The sequence below is a fragment of the Ips typographus genome, linkage group LG3, assembly GCF_016097725.1.
Source record: "Ips typographus isolate SLU linkage group LG3, UJ_Ityp_2.0, whole genome shotgun sequence".
Lineage (NCBI taxonomy): Eukaryota > Metazoa > Arthropoda > Insecta > Coleoptera > Curculionidae > Ips > Ips typographus.
The window spans coordinates 7,825,592-7,838,459 of NC_138424.1; the positions used below are offsets into that span (position 1 = coordinate 7,825,592).

General features: G+C 31.3%; 1 protein-coding gene across 5 annotated transcripts in view; it reads right to left on the bottom strand.

Moving 5' to 3' along the window:
• LOC145726793 (alpha-1A adrenergic receptor) overlaps positions 1-12,868 on the bottom strand; it is a 59,160-nt gene that overhangs the window by 18,999 nt on the left and 27,293 nt on the right. Inside the window, exon 1 of one of the 5 annotated variants that reach the window (XM_081976035.1) lies at positions 11,360-11,500. The exons of 3 other annotated variants lie outside the window; for them this stretch is intronic. The gene's annotated coding sequence lies outside the window, so the exon portion shown is untranslated. Of the gene's footprint in view, positions 1-7,829; positions 8,023-11,359; positions 11,501-12,868 lie in introns of those variants that run through there. One more of the 5 variants, XM_081976033.1, reaches the window with a different exon arrangement.

Sequence of the window (12,868 nt, forward strand, 5' to 3'; positions counted from 1 at the left end):
ATACTTATACATTTTGCAACATGTTTTTGTGGATCAGAAGCCTTCAATATCTCAATATAGCAATTTTTTGTCAAAGCAGTTATTAGTTTAGTTTATTTTTAAAAACTTGAAAAGCTTGTTTTGTAAAAAACTAGTTAAACCATACAAAAATAGCAGTAAATAAGCACAAAAAAACTAAAATAAGCACAAAACGAAGAAAAAAGAAAAAAAAGCATCAACAAAATCTGTCAAATGACGCGTTTTTGCATAAATCGTTCACATATTAGATGTCAAAAGTTGGTTGCTTTTATTATTTACAAAAAGCAAAATTTCTAGAAATCCGGACTCTAGTTATGACATATTGAAAATTTCAAAAAAAAAAACTGAGATATAACAAAATACCATCATAATACAAATCTGAAAAAAGTAAGATCAGAAAATGTAAATCGCAATTATCCATCTTTAATCATTTAGAGTCTTCGAAATAATGAAAATCTCAATTTTTAATACTTATTATCTTGAAAACAACATTTATATGGATATTACCTTAAACTTACTTACTTACTTGACATTGCTCATTTAGTTTATTACAATACATTATCTATTACCTTTATCACGTAATTAACGTAAAAAAATACCATTAACAATTACCATATAGCAATTTCTTTAAAAAATATATTTATGATAAAATGTATGAATGATTTTTACAATTTTTGACACTGTATCTTCCAAAGTCATCCCTATGTGGACTAGGGAAGTTAAATTGTTTCGTTACATTAAAGCCTCAACAATATGCAGTCGCTCTTTTTAGAGACATCCTGTATATTTTAGAATTTCTGTGTACCAACTGTATAAACTGATGAATAGAAATTTGTAGGTATTATTTTATACAGTACAGTACAACATTGAAACTGGTTTTTCGTATCTGAATTTACCGAATTCAATTATTAAACAAATGATTGGTGGCTCAAAAATCTGTGTTGTGTTTTAGAAAGACTGGAATAGAATTTTAGGACTATAACGTATAGGGAATTCCCCAAAATTGAAAAAGCCAACACACAATCAGCTACCTCTAACAGAAATTGAGCAATAAATTTCGCAGACAATGAAGCAATAAGAAAAGCCACTAATTTATTTAAAGGCGTCCATTTTTAGATTACCCGATGAGTAAGGTGGGCAGTGGTAAGATCCAGGTGTTAGCTTACGAAAGGTCTATAAATACGAATCCAATACATTTTAGATTTTTTTTCCTGATCGTGGGAGCGCCCATTTGAGTCAATTAAGTTGCTAATTTATACCGGTAACGAACTTTCAAAGCTCTTTACCTTGGAATATGGCCAAATTAGAGAGTTAGCATCATCAAACGAAATGTATGTCTACTTGTTGCTGCAATTTTGCTGACAGGTGTGTGTAACCCATTTGAATGGCCTGATAAAAAATGTAATAAATTTGACATCCACGTGTGTATAACTTGGTTGTAATTATTTTTAGTTAATGGGTAAGTAGCTACACTCGCACTATTTTTAAACCGTCGAGTTTGTGTTTTAGCACAGTAATTAAATTTAGAATAATGGCGTCAGAAAGTACAGGTTGATGAAAGATATTTGAATCCTTTATCAACTACCAAATCACATCATCAAACCATCAACTTTGCAGCAAATTACGTCACCGAAAATAATTAAGAAGAATTAACGAAGACCCACGTTGAATTGAACAGGATGTTGTGCAAAAACCCCATGAATGCCAAACAGTATTATTGTGGGTTCACTTAACTAAAAATAAATCAATTGATTTTCCTACAATTCAATCAAGATTTTTACTCATTCAATGAAATTCCAATCTTATCTAACACTAAACAACTTTTATTCACTTGAAATCATATTAAATAAACGCTGTAGAATTCAAAACAAGCCATTAATTTCATATCGATGGGAGTTTCCTCCTCTGGGAATTTTACAGTTCTGACTCAGTGTTCAAAAGTCGACGTTCTCTCAAATTTACGCACTTAAATCACAGTTAAACCGATAAATTACATATTCCAGATGGAAAAAATTTATGCAGACATGTAGGTGGGTTTTTAAAGGGGGACCATGAGTCAACCGGAGGCAAGGACCTCGTCCCGACTAATTTCGACTTGCATTCAATGTTATTATTATTGTTAATTTTTAGGTTTTGACATTGGCATAATTTCGTATCAGTGAAGGAATTCTGGTATTGGGTACAATAGGAATCATCTCAAAGTGTTATCAACAGACTGATGTAAACAATAACTGTATTATCCAAACTATTAAATTTTGATTGGCGGTTGTTACTAAAATTCACAGTGTTGCCAACCATGTACAAGGTTTTTATATGACTGACTTTTTTGATCCTTTTTTGCTTGGGTCTGTTTTTAGGTAACCAAATACATGACAACACAGCATGTTTAAATTAGTGTTTGACACATTGGTCACTATTCTGAATTTAGAAAATTTCGGTGTTTTTTGAGGGTTATACTAGATGATAAAATATTATTTTTGTTGTTCAAATGGTGGTGGTCCACTGTTCGTGGTTTGTGATTGGTCAAAAAAGGATGCAAGCTGAAAGCTGCTTTTTTGACCAATCACAAACTACAAACAATGGTGAGAAGAGCTAACTATTAGAAATCATTGAATTAGACAAAGTTGGCAAACAAACTTTATTCTTGACATGTGACAGTTTTGCAAAATTTGCGCCAGTTCCTCACATGATCACTTTATCAGACTGATCGATATCTTGTGACTAACCATCCAATTAGGTCACATGTCACTTAGAAAGTATGTTGCCAGCTTTATCTATATCTTTCTTTTTTCTTATCACTGGTTTTCTATGTTATGTTGTTTCAATGTTTGATGTTAATATCTTTATTTACTACCAATTTTCTAAAAGTATCAATTTTAAAACTGACTAGAAAATCCAAAATGGCCGCTACAAGTTTGAGTGTCTTGATAAAAGGTGAAAACGTTAAAATGGCGCCTCGCAGTGTGCGCAAGTCAAAATGGTGACCTTTATAATGTGGAGCAAAATTTAAAATCATAGATGAGCTTTTAAACTGAAAATCACTGATTTGATTGAACTATGTAATTTCTGAACTGTAGTTGAACTCTGAACTAGCTACGATTTTATGCGCCATCTAGCGGTAACCGGATAGTTGAAACTTGTCATATATCAATAAACGAAAAAAGTGTTCTCATTCCATTCAGCTTATGAGTTTAAAAAATCAAATGAGAAGTACTCGATTTATTCGTGAATTTTTAAATTACAATTGAGAGCCCCACCTACTGTTTATTTCAAGAGAAAGAAAAAAATACTATAAATTGTTGTATGTCATATTTGTCAGAAAAACTGATTTTTACTTCTTATTATGCCCTCTAATGGTCAAGTCTCGCAGTTTTTTCGCCCTCTATACTAGAAAGCCTAAAATGTCACTTTTAATGGCGGCGTTAGCGGTTTTCGTTTTATACACAAACGTATGCAGATGCAGTAAATATGTTTTTCTTTATTGTTTCGTGTAGTTGAGTGCAAGTTGTGAGTGAAAAATCAAAAAAATGTTCATTTCTGATCCAGATATGTATAGATAAGGCTTTTTTACACAATCAAGTCCAGCCTAAACAAATTGGTTACAACATTTGTCCTGGAAAGTACAACACAAAGCAAACTAGTTTAAACACTGTTCAGTATAAGAAAATCTGTAAATCCTTGAAACTAGGTAAGCAAAACTGGTAAATGGTTCTTATGTTATTACGAAGAACATTCATTCAAAATTATTTTTGTTGCTCTCACAATGAAGGATGCTTTAAAATGTAACTCACATACCTGTGCATGTAACAAGTACCTAATAAGTTTACTGTACTAGAAAGCTCTTGTACCTACCATTGAGTATATTGTTGGAGTTAAATCATCCCACTTCAAAGTGTTGGATCCGGTTTTTTGTAAAGTAAAAACCTGACACGGTTGGGTTTTTTTCTGAATTGCTGTTACAATGTGGCTTGAAAAACTTATGAACGGCAGCAAACAAAAATAACTTACGCAAATAACCTCAAGTTTTGGTTTTAAACCGTAAAAATTCATCTAATCCTCAAAAAACTCAATTTCCACAATACAAACTGTCACCACTATTCCCGCCATATTGGAATTTTTGACAAGCACCTTCTAGGCTTTCTAGTATAGTAGGCGGTGCTAAAGTCCGTTTCAGGGCTAGTGGCAGTGACGTAATAATTGTCATTTCTTTTCTATTACATGTGAACTGAGCGAGATGGAAATTTGACGTATATGTTATTAACAAAATTTTAAACTAAAATGAATTGTTTGTGTACTTGTATTTGTAACTTTGTTATTACAAAAGGTCCGTTCGCAGAAGCAATCCCTGACTGGTTTCCAACTCAAAAATAGTAAATGTCAAGTTTCATTGGTTGAATGCTCACGTGACTATGACGTATTGTGACTTGTGTGACCAATTGATGTATCTATTTCTCTGATTACTAGTTGGAGATTCTCTCTGCGAACAGACCTAAATACAATTATTTTCGTTTTGTGTCATTTTGACAGCAGAATCATGTTCTCAAAGTCAAAATTTATTTTGTTTTGAATAGCACACTAAAATGGGGCTGGATATGCAGTAGCCAGTTTTGACAGTCTCAGAAAAACTCATTTTTAGATAAATTTTTGTGCAATTTTCAAAAAAATTGTCGTTGACCAGACCAGGCTACGTTGTACCGTTAAGCCACTAGAGGGCGTGAAAGTTGATCATTTTTTTTCGGATATTTTCAACAACTTTTACTAGATATGGCAAACATACATTTTTCTGAACAGCGCATCGTTTGACCTTAAAAAATAATAGAAAAAACTTAAAATATAGAATTTCTGCCTTTTTTACAGGGGAATTCCATGAATTTTTTAGAAAAAATTTTGAATTTTCAAAATTGTCTTTGACTACCTATATAGTTTTAGATTAATAATAAAAATGTGATGTGAGGTGTCAGTTGTCAAAGTGTCATTTTTTAAGGGTGCCACGCCCTAAATACTATCAAAATTGCCATAATTTCAATGTCATCTCCGAAACCTTGCCAGTTAGAGCAAAATGGACGTCAAGTTCGTGTATTCCAGTTTGAAATTAGTAAAAAAGGTCACTTTGATTGAGCAAAATCCAATATGGCCGCGGTTAGTATGGTAGGCCCACAAATCCCAATTTTGAATCAAAATTTCGTGCATTTTTCCAAAAAAACGTCCATAACTCACTTATTTGATATATTTTTATAACACGTCGCATAACAAAAGAGAGCTAATGAATAGGGCTATCACGTGACTCGGGCCGCGCAAGGCTAAGTTGTACCGTTTGGACGCTAGAGGTCGTCAAAGTTGGCTCTAGTTTTCTTTGGATATCTCAGGAACGCTTCAAGTTAGAAATCAAAAATCAAGCACCTAGTTGGTATGCAACTTTTATCATCTTTACACTTTTGTGTTGTCACTGCCACTTCTCCTGGGACAGAAAATAGTTTCTCGACCTCCCTTATTAGATCCCCCGGTACAGGGTGATTAATTGAATTTTCTTTCTCAACTCTCGTAGATATTTGTTTCTACTTAATTTTTAATAAAACCAGTAAACTACTGTACTTTCCATATACACAACCAAAGTATTCCAACTAGTTTGATTCTAAAACAGTTCAAAATCACGAACCAAACTCTTCCTGTTTTATCTACCTGACATTTGTACGTGCAAGTTACCGGATCAGTTTTCCTGGTCCATTTATAAACCTGCCTGTATCAGTATTTCAATAATATTTTGAAATCACACGAATAAACATGTTTTTCGATTTAAAAGTAATGTAGAGTCTTGTGAACTCTGAAGAAAAACACTGTTGCATTCTTGGTTTTATGTTTCTTCTTGGTAACAGTTAGGTGGAACATTCTTTCTTTAATTACCAATTCATCAATCAAATTTGTTGTATTATTAGTCTTTGTAATTAGCACCTCAACACCCTATTAACATACTAAATTTAGAATCTTAGAAAGTTAGCAAATTTGAATTTATGCACCAACATCTTTACGCATACACTGAAAAACTGTTGTGTCACTTTAACATAAAACATTTTGGGAAAACGGAATTTATAGTAATTTCCTTGATTTGGATGACGCACAACGTGACATCACTGTTCCTATTATTACCAAAACCAGCAACAAACCGAAATTCTTATTAAAAATCAATGACAAAATCACTTTAAAAGTATCTACAAACCGAATTCACGTAACGCAAACAAGGTCAAGATTCCTTATTGTTTTGTTTTTTTCTTAAATCTCATTGATCCGCCCAATTGTAATCATCCGAGTACAAGAATTTCATTCATATTTACCTTCACAATTTTCAGTGTCACCATAAATGATCACCGATCTGTTGATTCAGATAATTTTAAACTGTAATTTGTTTATAATATTAACATTCGGGCTATTTGCGTCAGGGTATTGAAATCCGATATTAAACAAAAGATGTTTGAAATTCGATTCACGTACGGTGCTAATTATGATTTAATTAACTTAAACAATGAAATAAAAACAGTAAATTTCGTAATTTAACCGGATTTTTTTCGTGTCAAATAATGCTAAAAAATTACTTTCCACACGTCTATAAATAAGTTCCTGAATACTGGTACGCTAGTTAAAAATGAAAAATGTTTTAAATATTAATAGAAATAGTTGAATACTTAAATAGAAATATGATGGAAAGGTGTAAAGACAGATGAACGGTAGCTCATTGGTGAAAATGGTTATTTACGTTATACGTGTATTGTGTAGCTAACATAAAATTTATTAAAACTTACTGTCAGTTTATACTAATTTATATTTTATTTGAGTGAATTATAAAGGATTTAAGCCACCATACATAAAGATACTGTCCTGTAGTTTTTTTCAGAAGAGATAAAACTCAATTTTCATTGTTCAAAAGACCAAAAAAACGACTTTAAAAATTAGTTTAATCCATTTCAAGACTCAAAATAAAGTTTGAAAAATGTGAAAATTGACTTCCCAAGGGAATTCTAAAAACAATTTGGGTATTTTGTAATTGAAAATCAAATTTTAAGGGTCAAAGTTTGAAAAAGTGAAAAAATTACTCCAAAAACTAATTATTAAATCTGAATGCCAATTTTCAAAATTAGCAGAGTACATTTTCAGATTGGAAGTTAAAAAAAAATTCCGATGCTTCAGACACAAAGTTTCAGCCCTTCAAATCAAATTATGGTATATGTTTATACTAACATTTTAATCAGAAAGATATGAAAGTTAACATTGAAAGTTTAAAATTTTAAAAGTTAAAAATTTACTTCAACAAACAAATTTTTAATCGTCAATATAACAGGTTCTTCAAATGTTACTTATTAAATCAGACTAAGCTGAGTTATTAACATTTTATTGAATAATAATGTATACAAAAAGTTTAAAAAATACTTTGTACAACATAAAAACTTGGAATTTGTTAAGTATTTCCGTTATAATGTCAATAAAAAGCAAAAAAACGAACTAATCTTCTCTTCATCCTTGAAAGTGATTGATTAATGACCTTATACAGGTGATAAAATATTCATAACAATACTATCCACTTAAAGAAAGTGCAAATAAGTCAATGATAGTGGTTTTCATATAAAATGCATAAAATTTTTTTTTTATTACATATTAGATTTAAACAAATCTTAAAAAATGTTAATCTAATAAAATAGTAATACATGATCATTCAAAAAGATCAGTTATCAAAAAGGTAAAACTAAATGGTTTTCTTATGTTGTGATTTTGCTATAAAGTGTCCTTAACTCAAAAATGTTTATAATAAATGAAAACAATACCTTTTAAGTCATCACTCCAAATAAAACCTCCAAGGTACATTATCCAAGAGAGCACCACTCAACAATCATAGCAATAATCACTGAACCACTCGAAAAGCTAGGTTAAGGTTCCAATTTCTCACCAATAGACGGGAGAGATAGTACTTTATGCGCTGTCGACCGTACCAACAGCTCTATACAACGAGACTAATATTAGATTCACCAGAACACGAACTCGTACTCATCGTCATTCAAAAACCGACCGATAATCGTTAGCCTTGATGGGAGCAGACGAACCTTTAGACTCGAAATTAGACGGGCATTAAAGCTAATTTATCATAATTTCCTGTATTAATGACCACCTGCCTTAAAAACAGATTTTTCAAACAATTAGCAATGATTCAGTAAATCTGGCAATACCGCTACGAGTTCGAGATACGATCACTTTATTTTGAAATAACGGTCTTCGAGGCAATGTTGCCACTGTTGTGTGTTGTTCAAACCAAAAAGCTTGGTTAAAACATAGAGCCAACCAACTAGCATCAAGTGATTTAATTTGGAAATAACCTGACTAAACCAAAAAAAAATATTTAAATAATTATGCTAACTTTTGTTGAAATGTAGCCACAGCTTGGCAATATTGATCAAAATTGGAAAAACCACAAGATTAATCTAAAAGCTAAAATTAATTCTGGCAGTACAGATTTTTCCTAAGTTTGGTGACACTATAGGCAACCAACAATACACTGTTACCATTTACTGACTTTTGAAAGTTTGAAATTGATTTTCAAACTAAACCGAGTAAAACCTAACCTAAACGAATCCAGATAATCGTTAGCCTTGATGAGAGCAGACGAACCTTTAGACTCGAAATTAGACGGGCATTAAAGCTAATTTATCATAATTTCCTGTATGAATGACCACCTGCCTTAAAAACAGATTTTTCAAACAATTAGTAATGATTCAGTAAATCTGGCAATACCGCTTCGAGTTTGAGATACGATCACTTTATTTTGAAATAACGGTTTTCGAGGCAATGTTGTTTGTTGTTCAAACCACAAAGCTTGGTTAAAACATAGAGCCAACCAACTAGTATCAAGTGATTTAATTTGGAAATAACCTGACTAAACCAAAAAAATAATTTAAATAATCATGCTAACTTTATTTTGAAATGTAGCCACAACTTGGCAATATTGATCAACATTGAAAAAACCACAAGATTAACCTAAAAGCTAAAATTAATTCTGGCAGTACAGATTGATCCTAAGTTTGGTGACACTATAGGCAACCAACAATACAGTGACTGTTGCCATTTACTGACTCTTGAAAGTTTGAAAATGATTTTCAAACTAAACCGAGTAAAACCTAACCTAAACGAATACAGATAATCGTTAGCCTTGATGGGAGCAGACAAACCTTTAGACTCGAAATTAGACGGGCATTAAAGCTAATTTATCATAATTTCCTGTATTAATGACCACCTGCCTTAAAAACAGATTTTTCAAACAATTAGCAATGATTCAGTAAATCTGGCAATACCGCTTCGAGTTCGAGATATTTTGAAATAACGGTCTTCGAGGCAATGTTGCCACTGTTGTTTGTTGTTCAAACCAAAAAGCTTGGTTAAAACATAGAGCCAACCAACTAGCATCAAGTGATTTAATTTGGAAATAACCTGACTAAATAAAAAAATAATGAAAAAACCACAAGATTAATCTAAAAGCTAAAATTAATTCTGGCAGTAGAGATTGATCCTAAGTTTGGTGACACTAGCAACCAACAATACAGTGACTGTTGCTATTTACTTTTGAGAGTTTGAAATTGATTTTCAAACTAAACTGAGTAAAACCTAACCTAAACGAATACAGGATTTAAGCAAAATCAAAATAACGACTTGAATTGATCTGATGTCTTGTGGACAGATGTCGCTACGTGTTACACACTGTTGTCCTGATGAAACAGTACCACAGGGATTTTAATTCTTTTAGTTATTATTCCAGATTGTAGTGAATATAAATAAGGCAATAAATAAATCAAAAATTTAAACTAAACTGACCAGAAAATTTGAATTTTTGAATAAAAAGCTGGGTTTTTGATCAAAATATTAACTTAAAAAGTAGCTAGAGTAAATTAACGGAAAACAAAGCATTAAAGTGCCAATGTTAATTAGAGTTTGTCATAATATACTGGGTAGTGGGTAGAAATTTCTGCTAATAAAACACCTAAGAAAATCAATCAATACACAAAGATATAAAACAATAAAGATGACAAAGGTGAATAAAACAATAATAAGAAGTTTGTGATAATTAAATAATGTGACAGTGATTAATCCAAAATAATGACATTTTACTGACTTAACCTCGAGTTAATTGTTAACTCGATTTCATAAAACTTGTCCTTAAACATTACTACTACCGTACGTGGATTAAATTTAAAACATCTTTGCTTGATAAAGGGTTTCAATCTCTTCGGTGACGCAAATAGTCGGATTTATTTATAAACAAATTACAGGTTAAATTAATCGAGTCAACATACGAAAAAATTGATGAGAACATTTTGTTTGGTTACGTTGCATTTGCTTAATTTAAGTCTTTAACACGTGACAGTAATGTTACAAAGTTGCACAATATGTAATTAAACAACGTTTGTAGATGACGATTTTTTTTAAATTTGAGTAAAAGTTCTTAAAATGCAAATCATAATGACAAAAGCAATTATGACATTATTCCAGGAGTGAGCTAATTGATAAGTTAAAGCATGATGCAAAGTCTAAATTAATCTATTGTGTCTATAAAATTAAAGATAACTTTATTAATCATCTACCCCGGAAATGGTGTAAAAACAAAACGTTTTTACAGTTTTTAGCAATACAGATCAAAGGAGATGAGTTTGTATACAAAACACCGAAAATGAGACAATTTGCTAACTAAACAATGTTTCACATTTTTCTGAATTTCCGGAAAAATTCACGCAGTTTATCAATCTGTAGTGTTGTCAATTTGAGCTATCCCATCATTAACATGTAGTATGTTTCCCCACTGAATATTCATTAAAACTGAATTTCCTATTTAAACACACAAAATATGTAAAAAACTTAGTTTAGCATATTATGTTATTGATTCTATTTTTTTGTAATTACCAGCATAATTAAATCGTCTACAAAAATAATGTTAATATGCATTGGTAACACAATAACTGAAAATAAAATTAATAAAGACATATGTCTCTTTCATGTCTTGTATTAATAGATAATTATTAATGTAAAACGAAAATATGGTTCATTGTTGTTGCCAGGCTTTCTTGAAAGCGGATATCATCAAAAAAACTTTCAATGGCTTTGATTGGCAGATTTTAATTTAGCAAGTTTATTTTGTATTAATTTACAGCTGAAAGGACGATTTTTTAACTACAAGTTCAATAGAACTTCATGGCTTTATTTTTGATTCTAAACTGGTTTTATTTACCGAGCAACCGAACCTACACGTTCAAAAGCGGTTCCAAGCAAATACCAACTTGGAAAAAGTCAAAAATCTTGCTTTGAGTAACATTACTTTTTAATTCAACGGCCAAATATCCAAAAATCGCCACTCAATCAGAAAATTCACTCAGTTGAACAAAAAGGCACTGTTTACACTAGCATCACGGTAAACAAACTGGCAGTCTGGTATTATGGCCACAGAACAGCTGGTTTGACCCAAAAAATCAATAACTTACTAGACCTGAGAGAACCTTAGAACTAGCTCAAAAGTACCTGCTTTAATCATTTGACACCTGGCAACGTCGCAATATTTGTTTGTTTACACGCAACCAGTTATACAATCTTGATTTGAAATAACGGATGACAGTAGGTAGCGCCCATCGCTACCAACCTTACGTAAGTCTAATCAATTGATGAAATTTGTGACGTAGTCTTAATTTAGTTTGATTTTTGTGTAGTTATGGCAACTGACTTAACTAAAACTTGAAAAGATAAGAAAATGGATTTGACCAAAAAAGGGTAAGGTGTCACGTGACTCTTGCATATTCTAATTAATAAAGCTTACTATCTAATTAAGTGTCTGAAATTTAATTGTATTCTAGAATAGTCGTATTAGTGACAAAATGCTGTTAAATTAGATGTAAGTCAATTATGCAACATTCAGACTACAATTTTTGGTCACGTGCTATGAAAGTTGAAACAAAACTTACCAAGTTTGTAAAGTAAAAATTTAGGACATTCAGAAACGTCAAATAACAAGATGTGACGCGTCACGTGACTTTTGCATATTCTAATGAAAGCTTGCCAAGTTTCTGAAATTGGAATTTTATTCTAGAATAGTAGAAAGGTTATATTAGTGACGAAACGCTTTTAAATCGGTCGTTAATGAATTATACAACATTTAGACTATAATTTTTGGTCACGTGATCTGAAAGTTGAAACAAAAGCTTACCAAGTTTGTAAAGTAAAAATTTAGGACATTCAGAAACGTCAAATAACAAGATGTGACGTGTCACGTGACTTTTGCATTTTCTAATAAAAGCTTGCCAAGTTTCTGAAATTGGATTTTATTCTAGAATAGTAGAAATGTCATAGTAGTGCCGAAACGCTTTTAAATCGGTCGTAAATCAATTATACAACATTTAGAGTATTTAGACTATAATTTTTGGTCGTAGTTTGTAAAGTAAAAATTCAGGACATTAAGAGACGTCAAAACGGTCACGTGATTTTACAAGACTAATTATTGGAAACGTGCAATGTCTTTAGAATTGAAATTTTAAAATCTGTAACGTGACACGTGACTATAGAATCAAATTTGACATTCACTTATCACTTAACTTTGAATTTAAAACTTTTAGGGAACATGATCACGTGACTTTGAAAAGGTTGCCAAATTAGACCATGTTTTTAAAATTTAAGAGTTTTTTTAGATAAAATTAGCTGCCTCATAGTATTTTATTATCGATATCCTGCATATGAAGTTCAAATTAAAGTATTTTTGCGCTGTTTTAGTGTATCATTAACAAAACTTAACCTACATAATGGTTAAGGTTATCAGGATTTAACCTAAAATGTATAATTT